The sequence below is a fragment of the Lithobates pipiens genome, unplaced genomic scaffold (genome assembly GCF_037356315.1).
Source record: "Lithobates pipiens isolate NorthernLeopardFrog02 unplaced genomic scaffold, aLitPip1_a1.2 Scaffold_147, whole genome shotgun sequence".
In the NCBI taxonomy this organism is placed as follows: domain Eukaryota; kingdom Metazoa; phylum Chordata; class Amphibia; order Anura; family Ranidae; genus Lithobates; species Lithobates pipiens.
The window spans coordinates 28,065-48,771 of NW_027507736.1; the positions used below are offsets into that span (position 1 = coordinate 28,065).

Sequence of the window (20,707 nt, forward strand, 5' to 3'; positions counted from 1 at the left end):
ATGGGGCCCCAGATGGCTCTGTATACAGGGGTCTATGGGGCCCGGATGGCTCTGTATACAGGTGTCTATGGGGCCCGAATGGCTCTGTATACAGTGTTCTATGGGGCCCGGATGGCTCTGTATACAGGGGTCTATGGGGCCCCGGATGGCTCTGTATACAGGGGTCTATGGGGCCTTGTATGGCTCTGTATAGAGGGGTCTATGGGGCCTCGGATGGCTCTGTATACTGGGGTCTATGGGGCCCCGGATGGCTCTGTATACAGGGGTCTATGGGGCCCCGGATGGCTCTGTATAGAGGGGCCTATGGCGCCCAGATGGCACCGTATAGAGGGGTCTATGTGGCCCCGGATGGCATGGTATACAGGGGTCTATGGAGCCCCGGATGGCTCTGTATACAGGGGTCTATGGGGCCCCCGGATGGCTCTGTATAGAGGGGTCTATGGGGCCCCGGATGGCTCTGTATACAAGGGTCTATAGGGCCCCGGAAGGCTCTGTATACAAGGGTCTATGGGGCCCGGATGGCTTTGTATACAGGGGTCTATGGGGCCCCGGATGGCTCTGTATACAAGGGTCTATGGGGCCCCGGAAGGCTCTGTATACAGGGGTCTATGGGGCCCGGATGGCTCTGTATACAGGGGTCTATGGGGCACAGGATGGCTCTGTATACAGGGGTCTATGGGGCACAGGATGGCTCTGTATACAGGGGTCTATGGGGCCCCGGATGGCTCTGTATACAGGGGTCTATGGGGCCCGGATGGCTCTGTATACAGGGGTCTATGGGGCCCTGGATGGCTCTGTATACAGGGGTCTATGGGGCCCCGGATGGCTCTGTATAGAGGGGTCTATGGGGCACAGGATGGCTCTGTATAGAGGGGTATATGGGGCCCCGGATGGCTCTGTAAACAGGGGTCTATGGGGCACAGGATGGCTCTGTATACAGGGGTCTATGGGGCCCCGGATGGCTCTGTATACAAGGGTCTATAGGGCCCCGGAAGGCTCTGTATACAAGGGTCTATGGGCCCCGGATGGCTTTGTATACAGGGGTCTATGGGGCCCCGGATGGCTCTGTAAACAAGGGTCTATGGGGCCCCGGAAGGCTCTGTATACAGGGGTCTATGGGGCCCCGGATGGCTCTGTATACAGGGGTCTATGGGGCACAGGATGGCTCTGTATACAGGGGTCTATGGGGCCCCGGATGGCTCTGTATAGAGGGTCTATGGGGCCCCGGATGGCTCTGTATACAGGGGTCTATGGGGCTACTGTATTTTGGATTCTGTATGATAATCTCGGGAATTGGCAGACGGTCCCTTATGTCATTTCTTCTACATGTCCGCCGAGTTTTGTCTCCGGTCCCTGAGATCAGCCGCTCCATTGTCACCGCTCCGCACTGCGCATGCGCAATGCCTGCACAGACTCCGGACCCCGACACACATGGAGAGGAAGGTAAGACCCCCGAGACACCCCTCCCCCATACCGGGACCGACACCCCTCCCCCCATACCGGGACCGACACCCCTCCCCCACCACCGGGACGGACACCCCTCCCCCTTACCGGGACCGACACCCCTACCCCCATACCGGGACCGACACCCCTCCCCCCATACCGGGACCGACACCCCTCCCCCACCACCGGGACGGACACCCCTCCCCCATACCGGGACCGACACCCCCTCCCCCCCATCACCGACACCCCCTCCCCCATACTGGGACCCCCCCATACCGGAACCCCCTCCCCCCACCACTGGGAATGACACCCCCCTCCCCCATCACTGGTACCCCCTACCCACTGACTTCCCTCCCCCCAACACTGCAACCATAACCCCTCCCCCACTAAGACCCCAACACCGGGACCCCGAATATCCCCTCCCCCCCACAGTCACATCAGTCTCTCTACAGAGGAGCTTACACTCTAATGTCCCCTCCCCCCACAGTCACATCAGTCTCTGTACAGAGGAGCTTACACTCTAATGTCCCCTCCCCCACAGTCACATCAGTCTCTGTACAGAGGAGCTTACACTCTAATGTCCCCTCCCCCCACAGTCACATCAGTCTCTGTACAGAGGAGCTTACACTCTAATGTCCCCTCCCCCACAGTCACATCAGTCTCTGTACAGAGGAGCTTACACTCTAATGTCCCCTCCCCCACAGTCACATCAGTCTCTGTACAGAGAAGCTTACACTCTAATGTCCCCTCCCCCACAGTCACATCAGTCTCTGTACAGAGGAGCTTACACTCTAATGTCCCCTCCCCCCACAGTCACATCAGTCTCTGTACCAGAGGAGCTTACACTCTAATGTCCCCTCCCCCCACAGTCACATCAGTCTCTGTACAGAGGAGCTTACACTCTAATGTCCCCTCCCCCCCACAGTCACATCAGTCTCTGTGCAGAGGAGCTTACACTCTAATGTCCCCTCCCCCACAGTCACATCAGTCTCTGTACAGAGGAGCTTACACTCTAATGTCCCCTCCCCCCACAGTCACATCGGTCTCTGTACAGAGGAGCTTACACTCTAATGTCCCCTCCCCCCACAGTCACATCAGTCTCTGTACAGAGGAGCTTACACTCTAATGTCCCCTCCCCCCCACAGTCACATCAGTCTCTGTGCAGAGGAGCTTACACTCTAATGTCCCCTCCCCCACAGTCACATCAGTCTCTGTACAGAGGAGCTTACACTCTAATGTCCCCTCCCCCCACAGTCACATCAGTCTCTGTACAGAGGAGCTTACACTCTAATGTCCCCTCCCCCCCACAGTCACATCAGTCTCTGTACAGAGGAGCTTACACTCTAATGTCCCCTCCCCCACAGTCACATCAGTCTCTGTACAGAGGAGCTTACACTCTAATGTCCCCTCACCCCACAGTCACATCAGTCTCTGTACAGAGGAGCTTACACTCTAATGTCCCCTCCCCCCACAGTCACATCAGTCTCTGTACAGAGGAGCTTACACTCTAATGTCCCCTCCCCCCCAGTCACATCAGTCTCTGTACAGAGGAGCTTACACTCTAATGTCCCCTCCCCCCACAGTCACATCAGTCTCTGTACAGAGGAGCTTACACTCTAATGTCCCCTCCCCCCACAGTCACATCAGTCTCTGTACAGAGGAGCTTACACTCTAATGTCCCCTCCCCCACAGTCACATCAGTCTCTGTACAGAGGAGCTTACACTCTAATGTCCCCTCCCCCCACAGTCACATCAGTCTCTGTACAGAGGAGCTTACACTCTAATGTCCCCTCCCCCCACAGTCACATCAGTCTCTGTACAGAGGAGCTTACACTCTAATGTCCCCTCCCCCCACAGTCACATCAGTCTCTGTACATAGGAGCTTACACTCTAATGTCCCCTCCCCCCCCCACAGTCACATCAGTCTCTGTACAGAGGAGCTTACACTCTAATGTCCCCCCCCCCCACAGTCACATCAGTCTCTGTACAGAGGAGCTTACACTCTAATGTCCCCTCCCCCCCCCACAGTCACATCAGTCTCTGTACAGAGGAGCTTACACTCTAATGTCCCCTCCCCCCCACAGTCACATCAGTCTCTGTACAGAGGAGCTTACACTCTAATGTCCCCTCCCCCCCACAGTCACATCAGTCTCTGTACAGAGGAGCTTACACTCTAATGTCCCCTCCCCCCCACAGTCACATCAGTCTCTGTACAGAGGAGCTTACACTCTAATGTCCCCTCCCCCCACAGTCACATCAGTCTCTGTACAGTGGAGCTTACACTCTAATGTCCCCTCCCCCCACAGTCACATCAGTCTCTGTACAGAGGAGCTTACACTCTAATGTCCCCTCCCCCACAGTCACATCAGTCTCTGTACAGAGGAGCTTACACTGTAATGTCCCCTCCCCCCCACAGTCACATCAGTCTCTGTACAGAGGAGCTTACACTCTAATGTCCCCTCCCCCACAGTCACATCAGTCTCTGTACAGAGGAGCTTACACTCTAATGTCCCCTCCCCCACAGTCACATCAGTCTCTGTACAGAGGAGCTTACACTCTAATGTCCCCCCCCCCACAGTCACATCAGTCTCTGTACAGAGGAGCTTACACTCTAATGTCCCCTCCCCCACAGTCACATCAGTCTCTGTACAGAGGAGCTTACACTCTAATGTCCCCTCCCCCCACAGTCACATCAGTCTCTGTACAGAGGAGCTTACACTCCAATGTCCCCTCCCCCCCCACAGTCACATCAGTCTCTGTACAGAGGAGCTTACACTCTAATGTCCCCTCCCCCCCACAGTCACATCAGTCTCTGTACAGAGGAGCTTACACTCTAATGTCCCCTCCCCCCCACAGTCACATCAGTCTCTGTACAGAGGAGCTTACACTCTAATGTCCCCTCCCCCCCACAGTCACATCAGTCTCTGTACAGAGGAGCTTACACTCTAATGTCCCCTCCCCCCCACAGTCACATCAGTCTCTGTACAGAGGAGCTTACACTCTAATGTCCCCTCCCCCCCACAGTCACATCAGTCTCTGTACAGAGGAGCTTACACTCTAATGTCCCCTCCCCCACAGTCACATCAGTCTCTGTACAGAGGAGCTTACACTCTAATGTCCCCCCCCCCACAGTCACATCAGTCTCTGTACAGAGGAGCTTACACTCTAATGTCCCCTCCCCCACAGTCACATCAGTCTCTGTACAGAGGAGCTTACACTCTAATGTCCCCTCCCCCCACAGTCACATCAGTCTCTGTACAGAGGAGCTTACACTCTAATGTCCCCTCCCCCCCACAGTCACATCAGTCTCTGTACAGAGGAGCTTACACTCTAATGTCCCCTCCCCCACAGTCACATCAGTCTCTGTACAGAGGAGCTTACACTCTAATGTCCCCTCCCCCACAGTCACATCAGTCTCTGTACAGAGGAGCTTACACTCTAATGTCCCCTCCCCCACAGTCACATCAGTCTCTGTACAGAGGAGCTTACACTCTAATGTCCCCTCCCCCACAGTCACATCAGTCTCTGTACAGAGGAGCTTACACTCTAATGTCCCCTCCCCCACAGTCACATCAGTCTCTGTACAGAGGAGCTTACACTCTAATGTCCCCTCCCCCACAGTCACATCAGTCTCTGTACAGAGGAGCTTACACTCTAATGTCCCCTCCCCCACAGTCACATCAGTCTCTGTACAGAGGAGCTTACACTCTAATGTCCCCTCCCCCCCACAGTCACATCAGTCTCTGTACAGAGGAGCTTACACTCTAATGTCCCCTCCCCCCCACAGTCACATCAGTCTCTGTACAGAGGAGCTTACACTCTAATGTCCCCTCCCCCCCACAGTCACATCAGTCTCTGTATGGAGGAGCTTACACTCTAATGTCCCCTCCCCCCACAGTCACATCAGTCTCTGTACATAGGAGCTTACACTCTAATGTCCCCTCCCCCACAGTCACATCAGTCTCTGTACAGAGGAGCTTACACTCTAATGTCCCCTCCCCCCCACAGTCACATCAGTCTCTGTACAGAGGAGCTTACACTCTAATGTCCCCTCCCCCCACAGTCACATCAGTCTCTGTATGGAGGAGCTTACACTCTAATGTCCCCTCCCCCCACAGTCACATCAGTCTCTGTACAGAGGAGCTTACACTCTAATGTCCCCCCCCCCCCACAGTCACATCAGTCTCTGTACAGAGGAGCTTACACTCTAATGTCCCCCCCCCCCCACAGTCACATCAGTCTCTGTACATAGGAGCTTACACTCTAATGTCCCCTCCCCCCACAGTCACATCAGTCTCTGTACAGAGGAGCTTACACTCTAATGTCCCCTCCCCCACAGTCACATCAGTCTCTCTACAGAGGAGCTTACACTCTAATGTCCCCTCCCCCCCCCACAGTCACATCAGTCTCTGTACAGAGGAGCTTACACTCTAATGTCCCCTCCCCCCACAGTCACATCAGTCTCTGTACAGAGGAGCTTACACTCTAATGTCCCCTCCCCCCACAGTCACATCAGTCTCTGTACAGAGGAGCTTACACTCTAATGTCCCCTCCCCCCCACAGTCACATCAGTCTCTGTACAGAGGAGCTTACACTCTAATGTCCCCTCCCCCACAGTCACATCAGTCTCTGTACAGAGGAGCTTACACTCTAATGTCCCCTCCCCCACAGTCACATCAGTCTCTGTACAGAGGAGCTTACACTCTAATGTCCCCTCCCCCCACAGTCACATCAGTCTCTGTACAGAGGAGCTTACACTCTAATGTCCCCTCCCCCCACAGTCACATCAGTCTCTGTACAGAGGAGCTTACACTCTAATGTCCCCTCCCCCCCACAGTCACATCAGTCTCTGTACAGAGGAGCTTACACTCTAATGTCCCCTCCCCCCACAGTCACATCAGTCTCTGTACAGAGGAGCTTACACTCTAATGTCCCCTCCCCCCCACAGTCACATCAGTCTCTGTACAGAGGAGCTTACACTCTAATGTCCCCTCCCCCCCACAGTCACATCAGTCTCTGTACAGAGGAGCTTACACTCTAATGTCCCCTCCCCCCCACAGTCACATCAGTCTCTGTATGGAGGAGCTTACACTCTAATGTCCCCTCCCCCCACAGTCACATCAGTCTCTGTACAGAGGAGCTTACACTCTAATGTCCCCTCCCCCCACAGTCACATCAGTCTCTGTACAGAGGAGCTTACACTCTAATGTCCCCTCCCCCACAGTCACATCAGTCTCTGTACAGAGGAGCTTACACTCTAATGTCCCCTCCCCCCACAGTCACATCAGTCTCTGTACAGAGGAGCTTACACTCTAATGTCCCCTCCCCCACAGTCACATCAGTCTCTGTACAGAGGAGCTTACACTCTAATGTCCCCTCCCCCCACAGTCACATCATTCTCTGTACAGAGGAGCTTACACTCTAATGTCCCCTCCCCCACAGTCACATCAGTCTCTGTACAGAGGAGCTTACACTCTAATGTCCCCTCCCCCACAGTCACATCATTCTCTGTACAGAGGAGCTTACACTCTAATGTCCCCTCCCCCACAGTCACACCAGTCTCTGTACAGAGGAGCTTACACTCTAATGTCCCCTCCCCCCCACAGTCACATCATTCTCTGTACAGAGGAGCTTACACTCTAATGTCCCCTCCCCCCACAGTCACATCAGTCTCTGTACAGAGGAGCTTACACTCTAATGTCCCCTCCCCCCACAGTCACATCAGTCTCTGTACAGAGGAGCTTACACTCTAATGTCCCCTCCCCCCCACAGTCACATCGGTCTCTGTACAGAGGAGCTTACACTCTAATGTCCCCTCCCCCACAGTCACATCAGTCTCTGTACAGAGGAGCTTACACTCTAATGTCCCCTCCCCCACAGTCACATCAGTCTCTGTACAGAGGAGCTTACACTCTAATGTCCCCTCCCCCCCACAGTCACATCAGTCTCTGTACAGAGGAGCTTACACTCTAATGTCCCCTCCCCCCCACAGTCACATCGGTCTCTGTACAGAGGAGCTTACACTCTAATGTCCCCTCCCCCCACAGTCACATCAGTCTCTGTACAGAGGAGCTTACACTCTAATGTCCCCTCCCCCCACAGTCACATCAGTCTCTGTACAGAGGAGCTTACACTCTAATGTCCCTCCCCCCCACAGTCACATCGGTCTCTGTACAGAGGAGCTTACACTCTAATGTCCCCTCCCCCCCACAGTCACATCGGTCTCTGTACAGAGGAGCTTACACTCTAATGTCCCCTCCCCCCCACAGTCACATCGGTCTCTGTACAGAGGAGCTTACACTCTAATGTCCCCTCCCCCCACAGTCACATCATTCTCTGTACAGAGGAGCTTACACTCTAATGTCCCCTCCCCCACAGTCACACCAGTCTCTGTACAGAGGAGCTTACACTCTAATGTCCCCTCCCCCAGAGTCACATCAGTCTCTGTACAGAGGAGCTTACACTCTAATGTCCCCTCCCCCCCACAGTCACATCGGTCTCTGTACAGAGGAGCTTACACTCTAATGTCCCCTCCCCCCACAGTCACATCATTCTCTGTACAGAGGAGCTTACACTCTAATGTCCCCTCCCCCACAGTCACATCAGTCTCTGTACAGAGGAGCTTACACTCTAATGTCCCCTCCCCCCACAGTCACACCAGTCTCTGTACAGAGGAGCTTACACTCTAATGTCCCCTCCCCCACAGTCACATCAGTCTCTGTACAGAGGAGCTTACACTCTAATGTCCCCTCCCCCCACAGTCACATCAGTCTCTGTACAGAGGAGCTTACACTCTAATGTCCCCTCCCCCCACAGTCACATCAGTCTCTGTACAGAGGAGCTTACACTCTAATGTCCCCTCCCCCCACAGTCACATCAGTCTCTGTACAGAGGAGCTTACACTCTAATGTCCCCTCCCCCCACAGTCACATCAGTCTCTGTACAGAGGAGCTTACACTCTAATGTCCCCTCCCCCACAGTCACATCAGTCTCTGTACAGAGGAGCTTACACTCTAATGTCCCCTCCCCCACAGTCACATCAGTCTCTGTACAGAGGAGCTTACACTCTAATGTCCCCTCCCCCCACAGTCACATCAGTCTCTGTACAGAGGAGCTTACACTCTAATGTCCCCTCCCCCACAGTCACATCAGTCTCTGTACAGAGGAGCTTACACTCTAATGTCCCCTCCCCCACAGTCACATCAGTCTCTGTACAGAGGAGCTTACACTCTAATGTCCCCTCCCCCACAGTCACATCAGTCTCTGTACAGAGGAGCTTACACTCTAATGTCCCCTCCCCCCACAGTCACATCAGTCTCTGTACAGAGGAGCTTACACTCTAATGTCCCCTCCCCCCACAGTCACATCAGTCTCTGTACAGAGGAGCTTACACTCTAATGTCCCCTCCCCCCACAGTCACATCAGTCTCTGTACAGAGGAGCTTACACTCTAATGTCCCCTCCCCCCCACAGTCACATCAGTCTCTGTACAGAGGAGCTTACACTCTAATGTCCCCTCCCCCCACAGTCACATCAGTCTCTGTACAGAGGAGCTTACACTCTAATGTCCCCTCCCCCCCACAGTCACATCAGTCTCTCTACAGAGGAGCTTACACTCTAATGTCCCCTCCCCCACAGTCACATCAGTCTCTGTACAGAGGAGCTTACACTCTAATGTCCCCCTCCCCCCACAGTCACATCAGTCTCTGTACAGAGGAGCTTACACTCTAATGTCCCCTCCCCCCACAGTCACATCAGTCTCTGTACAGAGGAGCTTACACTCTAATGTCCCCTCCCCCCACAGTCACATCAGTCTCTGTACAGAGGAGCTTACACTCTAATGTCCCCTCCCCCACAGTCACATCAGTCTCTGTACAGAGGAGCTTACACTCTAATGTCCCCTCCCCCCCACAGTCACATCAGTCTCTGTACAGAGGAGCTTACACTCTAATGTCCCCCCCCCCCACAGTCACATCAGTCTCTGTACAGAGGAGCTTACACTCTAATGTCCCCCCCCCCCCCACAGTCACACCAGTCTCTGTACAGAGGAGCTTACACTCTAATGTCCCCTCCCCCACAGTCACATCAGTCTCTGTACAGAGGAGCTTACACTCTAATGTCCCCTCCCCCCACAGTCACATCAGTCTCTGTACAGAGGAGCTTACACTCTAATGTCCCCCCCCCCCCCACAGTCACATCAGTCTCTGTACAGAGGAGCTTACACTCTAATGTCCCCTCCCCCACAGTCACATCAGTCTCTGTACAGAGGAGCTTACACTCTAATGTCCCCTCCCCCACAGTCACATCAGTCTCTGTACAGAGGAGCTTACACTCTAATGTCCCCTCCCCCCACAGTCACATCAGTCTCTGTACAGAGGAGCTTACACTCTAATGTCCCCTCCCCCCACAGTCACATCAGTCTCTCTACAGAGGAGCTTACACTCTAATGTCCCCTCCCCCCACAGTCACATCAGTCTCTGTACAGAGGAGCTTACACTCTAATGTCCCCTCCCCCCACAGTCACATCAGTCTCTCTACAGAGGAGCTTACACTCTAATGTCCCCTCCCCCACAGTCACATCAGTCTCTGTACAGAGGAGCTTACACTCTAATGTCCCCTCCCCCCCACAGTCACATCAGTCTCTGTACAGAGGAGCTTACACTCTAATGTCCCCTCCCCCCACAGTCACATCAGTCTCTGTACAGAGGAGCTTACACTCTAATGTCCCCTCCCCCCACAGTCACACCAGTCTCTGTACAGAGGAGCTTACACTCTAATGTCCCCTCCCCCCACAGTCACATCATTCTCTGTACAGAGGAGCTTACACTCTAATGTCCCCTCCCCCCACAGTCACATCATTCTCTGTACAGAGGAGCTTACACTCTAATGTCCCCTCCCCCACAGTCACATCAGTCTCTGTACAGAGGAGCTTACACTCTAATGTCCCCTCCCCCCCCCCCACAGTCACATCAGTCTCTGTACAGAGGAGCTTACACTCTAATGTCCCCTCCCCCACAGTCACACCAGTCTCTGTACAGAGGAGCTTACACTCTAATGTCCCCTCCCCCCACAGTCACATCATTCTCTGTACAGAGGAGCTTACACTCTAATGTCCCCTCCCCCCACAGTCACATCATTCTCTGTACAGAGGAGCTTACACTCTAATGTCCCCTCCCCCACAGTCACATCAGTCTCTGTACAGAGGAGCTTACACTCTAATGTCCCCTCCCCCCCCCCCACAGTCACATCAGTCTCTGTACAGAGGAGCTTACACTCTAATGTCCCCTCCCCCACAGTCACACCAGTCTCTGTACAGAGGAGCTTACACTCTAATGTCCCCTCCCCCCACAGTCACATCATTCTCTGTACAGAGGAGCTTACACTCTAATGTCCCCTCCCCCCACAGTCACATCATTCTCTGTACAGAGGAGCTTACACTCTAATGTCCCCTCCCCCCACAGTCACATCAGTCTCTGTACAGAGGAGCTTACACTCTAATGTCCCCCCCCCCCACAGTCACACCAGTCTCTGTACAGAGGAGCTTACACTCTAATGTCCCCTCCCCCCACAGTCACATCATTCTCTGTACAGAGGAGCTTACACTCTAATGTCCCCTCCCCCCACAGTCACATCAGTCTCTGTACAGAGGAGCTTACACTCTAATGTCCCCCCCCCCCCACAGTCACATCAGTCTCTGTACAGAGGAGCTTACACTCTAATGTCCCCTCCCCCCACAGTCACATCAGTCTCTGTACAGAGGAGCTTACACTCTAATGTCCCCTCCCCCACAGTCACATCAGTCTCTGTACAGAGGAGCTTACACTCTAATGTCCCCTCCCCCCACAGTCACATCAGTCTCTGTACAGAGGAGCTTACACTCTAATGTCCCCTCCCCCCCACAGTCACATCAGTCTCTGTACAGAGGAGCTTACACTCTAATGTCCCCTCCCCCCACAGTCACATCAGTCTCTGTACAGAGGAGCTTACACTCTAATGTCCCCTCCCCCCACAGTCACATCAGTCTCTGTACAGAGGAGCTTACACTCTAATGTCCCCTCCCCCACAGTCACATCAGTCTCTGTACAGAGGAGCTTACACTCTAATGTCCCCTCCCCCCACAGTCACATCAGTCTCTGTACAGAGGAGCTTACACTCTAATGTCCCCTCCCCCACAGTCACATCAGTCTCTGTACAGAGGAGCTTACACTCTAATGTCCCCTCCCCCACAGTCACATCAGTCTCTGTACAGAGGAGCTTACACTCTAATGTCCCCTCCCCCCACAGTCACATCAGTCTCTGTACAGAGGAGCTTACACTCTAATGTCCCCTCCCCCTCTATTCCTGTGGTATGTGGAGTCTCTGGGACATTCTGCAGGATTTTCATTTTCTTTGCTTTTTTTTTTTCTCATCCCCCGAAAATTCCAAATATATCTTCAGTTGTAGACGGGAAGGGGGCAGCTTGGAGGTCGTCCTCATCTCCTTCTCTCTGTAGATGGAGGAGAGCCTGGACTTCATCAGGGGCTCCATCTAATCATTGGGACACGGACACAGTTCTCATCTCCTTCTCTCTGTAGATGGAGGAGAGCATGGACCTCCATCAGGGGCTCCATCTTATCATTGGGACACGGACACAGTTCTCATCTCCTTCTCTATGTAGATGGAGAAGAGCCTGGACTTCATCAGGGGCTCCATCTAATCATTGGGTCAGGTTCATAAATATTGGGACACGGACACAGTTCTCATCTCCTTCTCTCTGTAGATGGAGGAGAGCATGGACCTCCATCAGGGGCTCCATCTAATCATTGAGTCAGGTCCATAAATATTGGGACACGGACACAGTTCTCATCTCCTTCTCTCTGTAGATGGAGGAGAGCATGGACTTCATCAGGGGCTCCATCTAATCATTGGGTCAGGTCCATAAATATTGGGACACGGACACAGTTCTCATCTCCTTCTCTCTGTAGATGGTGGAGAGCCTGGACCTCCATCAGGGGCTCCATCTAATCATTGGGACAGGTCCATAAATATTGGGACACGGACACAGTTCTCATCTCCTTCTCTCTGTAGATGGTGGAGAGCATGGACCTCCATCAGGGGCTCTATCTTATCATTGGGACACGGACACAGTTCTCATCTCCTTCTCTATGTAGATGGAGAAGAGCCTGGACTTCATCAGGGGCTCCATCTAATCATTGGGTCAGGTCCATAAATATTGGGACACGGACACAGTTCTCATCTCCTTCTCTCTGTAGATGGTGGAGAGCCTGGACCTCCATCAGGGGCTCCATCTAATCATTGGGACAGGTCCATAAATATTGGGACACGGACACAGTTCTCATCTCCTTCTCTCTGTAGATGGAAGAGAGCCTGGACTTCATCAGGGGCTCCATCTAATCATTGGGTCAGGTTCATAAATATTGGGACACGGACACAGTTCTCATCTCCTTCTCTCTGTAGATGGAAGAGAGCATGGACCTCCATCAGGGGCTCCATCTAATCATTGGGACAGGTCCATAAATATTGGGACATGGACAGAGTTCTCATCTCCTTGGCTCCATACACCACAATGGATCTGAAATGAAAGAACAAGATGGGCTTCACCTGCAGACCTTCAGCTTTAATGTGAGGGAATTACATCCAATCGGGTGACAGCACTTTGTATATGTACCTCCCACTTTTTAAGGGACCAAAAGTAATGGGACAATTGGCTGCTCAGCTGCTCCATGGCCAGGTGCGTGTTATTCCCTCATTATCCCATTTACAAGGAGCAGATAAAAGGTTCGGGGTTCATCTCCAGTGTGCTGTCTGCATTTGGAATCTGTTGCTGTCACTTCTCAATAGGAGATCCAAAGAGCCGTCACTATCAGTGAAGCCATCATTAGGCCGGAGACACCAACCCATGGGAGAGAGATAGCAAAAACATTCGGTGTGGCCAAATCAACCGGAACATCCTTATAAAGAAAGAACACGCCGGGGAGATCAGCAACACTGGAAGACCTCGGAAAACAACTGTGGTGGATGACCGAAGAATTCTTTCCCTGGTGAAGACCCTTCACAACAGTTGGCCATGTCAAGAACCCTCTCCGGGAGGTAGGTGTGTATGTGTGTCAAAGTCACCAATCAGGAGAAGACTTCACCAGAGTGAATACAGAGGGGTCACCACAAGATGTAAACCATCGGTGAGCCTCAAACACAGGAAGGGCAGATTAGAGTTTGCCAAACAACATCTAAAAAAAGCCTTCACAGTTCTGGAACAACGTCCTTTGGACAGAGGAGACCAAGACCAACGTGTACCAGAGTGATGAGGAGAGAGGAGTATGGAGAAGGAAAGGAGCTGCTCATGATCCAACGCATATCGCCTCATCAGTGAAGCATGGTGGTGGTAGAGGCATGGCGTGGGCATGTATGGCTGCCAATGGAACTGCTTCTCTTGGATTTATTGATGATGTGACGGCTGACAGAAGCAGCAGGATGAATTCTGGGAAATATTATCGGCTCGTATTCAGCAAAATACTTCAGAAGTCATTGGACTTCCCCGTGCAGATGGACAATGACCCGAAGAATACTGCGAAGCAACCAAAGAGGTTTTCAAGGGAAAGAAGTGGAATGTTCTGCAATGTCCATCCCCTGACCTGAATCCGATCGAGCGTGCAATTCACCTCCTGAAGGGAAAATGCCCCAAGAAGAAGCAGGAACTGAAGACGGTGGGCAGTAGACGCCTGGCAGAGCATCACCAGGGATGGAGCCCATGGTCTGGTGAGGTCTATGCCGTCCAGACTTCAGCCTGTGATTGACCGCAAAGGATCTGCAACCAAGTATTAAAACGTGAAAGTTAATTGTTAATCTGTCCCATTACTTTTGGTCCCTAAAAAGTAGGAGGCACCTATAGAAAGTGCTGTCATTCCTACACCGGTCACCCGATATAAATTCCCTCACATTACATATGAAAGTCTTCAGGTGGCCTCTTCTTCCCTTCATTTCAAATCCATTGTGGTGTATAGAGCCAAAAAGGTTAGAATTGTGACTATGTCCCAATATTTATGGACCTGACTGTATGAGGATGAATCGGGGGGCCAAGATGAAAACATCGGAAATACACACTCATGTAATATAGTCATCATGTATGTAGAAGGCGTGTCAGAGGGGAGAAGGAGAACACCGAGGAATATAGTCATCATGTATGGAGATGGAGTGTCGGGGGGGAGAAGGAGAACACAGAGGAATATAGTCGTCATGTATGGAGATGGAGTGTCGGGGGGGAGGAGAACACCGAGGAATATAGTCATGTATGGAGATGGCGTGTCAGAGGGGAGGAGGAGAACACAGAGGAATATAGTCATCATGTATGGAGATGGCGTGTCAGGGAGGAGAAGGAGAACACTGAGGAATATAGTCATCATGTATGGAGATGGAGTGTCAGGGGGGAGGAGGAGAACACTGAGGAATATAGTCATCATGTATGGAGATGGAGTGTCAGGGGGGAGAAGGAGAACACTGAGGAATATAGTCATCATGTATGGAGATGGAGTGTCAGGGGGGAGGAGGAGAACACTGAGGAATATAGTCATCATGTATGGAGATGGAGTGTCGGGGGGGAGAAGGAGAACACCGAGGAATATAGTCGTCATGTATGGAGATGGAGTGTCAGGGGGGAGAAGGAGAACACTGAGGAATATAGTCGTCATGTATGGAGATGGAGTGTCAGGGGGGAGGAGAACACCGAGGAATATAGTCATCATGTATGGAGATGGAGTGTCGGGGGGGAGAAGGAGAACACCGAGGAATATAGTCATCATGTATGGAGATGGAGTGTCAGAGGGGAGGAGGAGAACACAGAGGAATATAGTCATCATGTATGGAGATGGCGTGTCAGGGAGGAGAAGGAGAACACAGAGGAATATAGTCATCATGTATGGAGATGGCGTATCAGGGAGGAGAAGGAGAACACAGAGGAATATAGTCATCATGTATGGAGATGGAGTGTCAGAGGGGAGGAGGAGAACACAGAGGAATATAGTCATCATGTATGTAGAAGGCGTGTCATGGGGAGGAGGAGAACACCGAGGAATATAGTCATCATGTATGGAGATGGCGTGTCAGAGGGGAGGAGGAGAACACAGAGGAATATAGTCATCATGTATGGAGATGGAGTGTCAGAGGGGAGGAGGAGAACACAGAGGAATATAGTCGTCATGTATGTAGAAGGCGTGTCATGGGGAGGAGGAGAACACCGAGGAATATAGTCATCATGTATGGAGATGGCGTGTCAGGGGGGAGGAGGAGAACACAGAGGAATATAGTCATCATGTATGGAGATGGAGTGTCAGAGGGGAGAAGGAGAACACAGAGGAATATAGTCGTCATGTATGGAGATGGCGTGTCAGAGGGGAGGAGGAGAACACAGAGGAATATAGTCATCATGTATGGAGATGGCGTGTCAGGGGGGAGGAGGAGAACACAGAGGAATATAGTCATCATGTATGGAGATGGAGTGTCAGGGGGGAGAAGGAGAACACAGAGGAATATAGTCGTCATGTATGGAGATGGAGTGTCAGAGGGGAGGAGGAGAACACCGAGGAATATAGTCGTCATGTATGGAGATGGAGTGTCAGGGGGGAGAAGGAGAACACTGAGGAATATAGTCGTCATGTATGGAGATGGAGTGTCAGAGGGGAGAAGGAGAACACTGAGGAATATAGTCGTCATGTATGGAGATGGAGTGTCAGAGGGGAGGAGGAGAACACCGAGGAATATAGTCATCATGTATGGAGATGGAGTGTCAGGGGGGAGAAGGTGAACACTGAGGAATATATAGTCATCATGTATGTAGAAGGCGTGTCAGAGGGGAGGAGAACACTGAGAAATATAGTCATCATGTATGGAGATGGCGTGTCAGGGGGGAGAAGGTGAACACTGAGGAATATATAGTCATCATGTATGTAGAAGGCGTGTCAGAGGGGAGGAGAACACTGAGGAATATAGTCATCATGTATGGAGATGGCGTGTCAGGGGGGAGAAGGTGAACACTGAGGAATATATAGTCATCATGTATGGAGATGGCGTGTCAGGGGGGAGAAGGTGAACACTGAGGAATATATAGTCATCATGTATGTAGAAGGCGTGTCAGAGGGGAGAACACTGAGGAATATAGTCATCATGTATGGAGATGGAGTGTGAGAGGGGAGAAGGAGAACACTGAGGAATATAGTCATCATGTATGGAGATGGCGTGTCATGGGGAGGAGGAGAACACTGAGGAATATAGTCATCATGTATGGAGATGGCGTGTCAGAGGGGAGAAGGAGAACACTGAGGAATATAGTCATCATGTATGGAGATGGAGTGTCAGAGGGGAGAAGGAGAACACAGAGGAATATAGTCATCATGTATGGAGATGGCGTGTCATGGGGAGGAGGAGAACACTGAGGAATATAGTCATCATGTATGGAGATGGAGTGTCGGGGGGGAGGAGGAGAACACTGAGGAATATAGTCATCATGTATGGAGATGGAGTGTCGGGGGGGAGGAGGAGAACACTGAGGAATATAGTCATCATGTATGGTGATGGAGTGTCAGAGGGGAGGAGGAGAACACAGAGGAATATAGTCATCATGTATGGAGATGGCGTGTCATGGGGAGGAGGAGAACACTGAGGAATATAGTCATCATGTATGGAGATGGAGTGTCAGAGGGGAGAAGGAGAACACCGAGGAATATAGTCATCATGTATGGAGATGGAGTTTCAGGGGGGAGAAGGAGAACACCGAGGAATATAGTCATCATGTATGGAGATGGAGTGTCAGGGGGGAGGAGGAGAACACTGAGGAATATAGTCATCATGTATGGAGATGGAGTGTCAGGGGGGAGAAGGAGAACACCGAGGAATATAGTCATCATGTATGGAGATGGCGTGTCATGGGGAGGAGGAGAACACTGAGGAATATAGTCATCATGTATGGAGATGGAGTGTCAGAGGGGAGAAGGAGAACACAGAGGAATATAGTCATCATGTATGGAGATGGAGTGTCAGAGGGGAGAAGGAGAACACAGAGGAATATAGTCATCATGTATGGAGATGGAGTGTCAGAGGGGAGAAGGAGAACACAGAGGAATATAGTCATCATGTATGGAGATGGCGTGTCAGAGGGGAGAAGGAGAACACTGAGGAATATAGTCATCATGTATGGAGATGGAGTGTCAGGGGGGAGAAGGAGAACACCGAGGAATATAGTCATCATGTATGGAGATGGCGTGTCATGGGGAGGAGGAGAACACTGAGGAATATAGTCATCATGTATGGAGATGGAGTGTCAGAGGGGAGGAGGAGAACACAGAGGAATATAGTCATCATGTATGGAGATGGAGTGTCAGAGGGGAGAAGGAGAACACCGAGGAATATAGTCGTCATGTATGGAGATGGAGTGTCAGAGGGGAGAAGGAGAACACAGAGGAATATAGCCATCATGTATGGAGATGGAGTGTCAGAGGGGAGAAGGAGAACACAGAGGAATATAGTCGTCATGTATGGAGATGGAGTGTCAGAGGGGAGAAGGAGAACACAGAGGAATATAGTCATCATGTATGGAGATGGCGTGTCATGGGGAGAAGGAGAACACTGAGGAATATAGTCATCATGAATGGAGATGGCGTGTCGGGGGGGGGAGGAGGAGAACACCGAGGAATATAGTCATCATGTATGGAGATGGAGTGTCAGAGGGGAGGAGAACACCGAGGAATATAGTCATCATGTATGGAGATGGCGTGTCATGGGGAGGAGGAGAACACTGAGGAATATAGTCATCATGTATGGAGATGGAGTGTCGGGGGGGGGGAGGAGGAGAACACCGAGGAATATAGTCATCATGTATGGAGATGGAGTGTCAGAGGGGAGGAGAACACCGAGGAATATAGTCATCATGTATGGAGATGGAGTGTCAGAGGGGAGGAGAACACCGAGGAATATAGTCATCATGTATGGAGATGGAGTGTCAGAGGGGAGGAGAACACCGAGGAATATAGTCATCATGTATGGAGATGGAGTGTCAGAGGGGAGGAGGAGAACACAGAGGAATATAGTCATCATGTATGGAGATGGAGTGTCAGGGGGGAGAAGGAGAACACAGAGGAATATAGTCATCATGTATGGAGATGGCGTGTCATGGGGAGGAGGAGAACACAGAGGAATATAGTCATCATGTATGGAGATGGCGTGTCAGAGGGGAGGAGGAGAACACCGAGGAATATAGTCATCATGTATGGAGATGGAGTGTCGGGGGGGAGGAGGAGAACACTGAGGAATATAGTCATCATGTATGGAGATGGCGTGTCATGGGGAGGAGGAGAACACTGAGGAATATAGTCATCATGTATGGAGATGGAGTGTCAGAGGGGAGGAGGAGAACACAGAGGAATATAGTCATCATGTATGGAGATGGCGTGTCATGGGGAGGAGGAGAACACTGAGGAATATAGTCATCATGTATGGAGATGGAGTGTCAGAGGGGAGAAGGAGAACACCGAGGAATATAGTCATCATGTATGGAGATGGAGTGTCAGAGGGGAGGAGGAGAACACAGAGGAATATAGTCATCATGTATGGAGATGGCGTGTCATGGGGAGGAGGAGAACACTGAGGAATATAGTCATCATGTATGGAGATGGAGTGTCGGGGGGGAGGAGGAGAACACTGAGGAATATAGTCATCATGTATGGTGATGGAGTGTCAGAGGGGAGGAGGAGAACACCGAGGAATATAGTCATCATGTATGGAGATGGAGTGTCGGGGGGGAGGAGGAGAACACTGAGGAATATAGTCATCATGTATGGTGATGGAGTGTCAGAGGGGAGAAGGAGAACACTGAGGAATATAGTCATCATGTATGGAGATGGAGTGTCAGAGGGGAGAAGGAGAACACCGAGGAATATAGCCATCATGTATGGAGATGGAGTGTCGGGGGGGGGAGGAGGAGAACACAGAGGAATATAGCCATCATGTATGGAGATGGAGTGTCAGGGGGGAGAAGGAGAACACTGAGGAATATAGTCATCATGAATGGAGATGGCGTGTCATGGGGAGGAGGAGAACACTGAGGAATATAGTCATCATGTATGGAGATGGAGTGTCGGGGGGGGAGGAGGAGAACACCGAGGAATATAGTCATCATGTATGGAGATGGAGTGTCAGAGGGGAGGAGAACACCGAGGAATATAGTCATCATGTATGGAGATGGAGTGTCAGAGGGGAGGAGGAGAACACTGAGGAATATAGTCATCATGTATGGAGATGGAGTGTCGGGGGGGAGAAGGAGAACACTGAGGAATATAGTCATCATGTATGGAGATGGAGTGTCAGGGGGGAGGAGAACACCGAGGAATATAGTCATCATGTATGGAGATGGAGTGTCAGGAGGGAGTAGGAGAACAACGAGTAATATAGTCATCATGTATGGAGATGGAGTGTCAGGGGGGAGTAGGAGAACAACGAGGAATATAGTCATCATGTATGGAGATGGAGTGTCAGGGGGGAGGAGAACACCGAGGAATATAGTCATCATGTATGGGGAGTGTCAGGGCAAATTGAAGGCCTTGGTGAGAAGAGAGGGGTGGAAGGTCGGCTTCTGAGTCTCATCACTGATCCCTTTCTGCCTCTCCTCTTCCTCACAGTTCTGTTGGCTCCTCCTGGGACGGCTGATGTTGGTCACATGTTCTAGAATGGGCGGTGCTCAGAGAAGGTTGTAGGAACTTGATTTAGGAGGAAGTCCAGAGGAGGGTCAAAGGTTTTCCTCCTGGGACTTGGCCCAGGTTTATCATTTGTCCTGCCTGATGTTGAGGAAAGGGGATTGAGGGGGAGGATGAAGGAGTTTTTTTTTCACCTCACCACACACCTCTGAGAGTGATAGGTGACATGAGGGCAGCAGAAGAACAGTGAAGTACACACTCATAGATGGGTACATGGTCACCAGACAGGACAGTATGGAGGACAGGGATGCATGGGGACAGTATGAAGGACAGGGCTAAGGATGGAAGGGGACAGTATGGAGGACAGGGGTTGGGATGGAAGGGGACAGTATGGAGGACAGGGCTAGGGATGGAAGGGGACAGTATGGAGGACAGGGGTAGGGATGGATGGTTGGAGGACAGGCGTTGGGATGGATGGGGACAATATGGTGGACAGGGGTAGGGATGGAAGGGGACAGTATGGATGACGGGTCGGGATGGATGGGGACAGTATGGAGGACAGGGGTAGGGGTTGGGACAATATGGAGG

General features: G+C 51.7%; 1 protein-coding gene across 1 annotated transcript in view; it reads left to right on the forward strand.

Moving 5' to 3' along the window:
• Positions 1-1,408: 1,408 nt before the first annotated feature.
• Positions 1,409-20,707, forward strand: part of LOC143981397 (SWI/SNF-related matrix-associated actin-dependent regulator of chromatin subfamily D member 3-like) — a gene marked incomplete at its 3' end in the record, with an annotated part of 47,881 nt that continues 28,582 nt past the window's right edge. The window contains 1 exon segment of the mRNA XM_077479224.1: positions 1,409-1,443.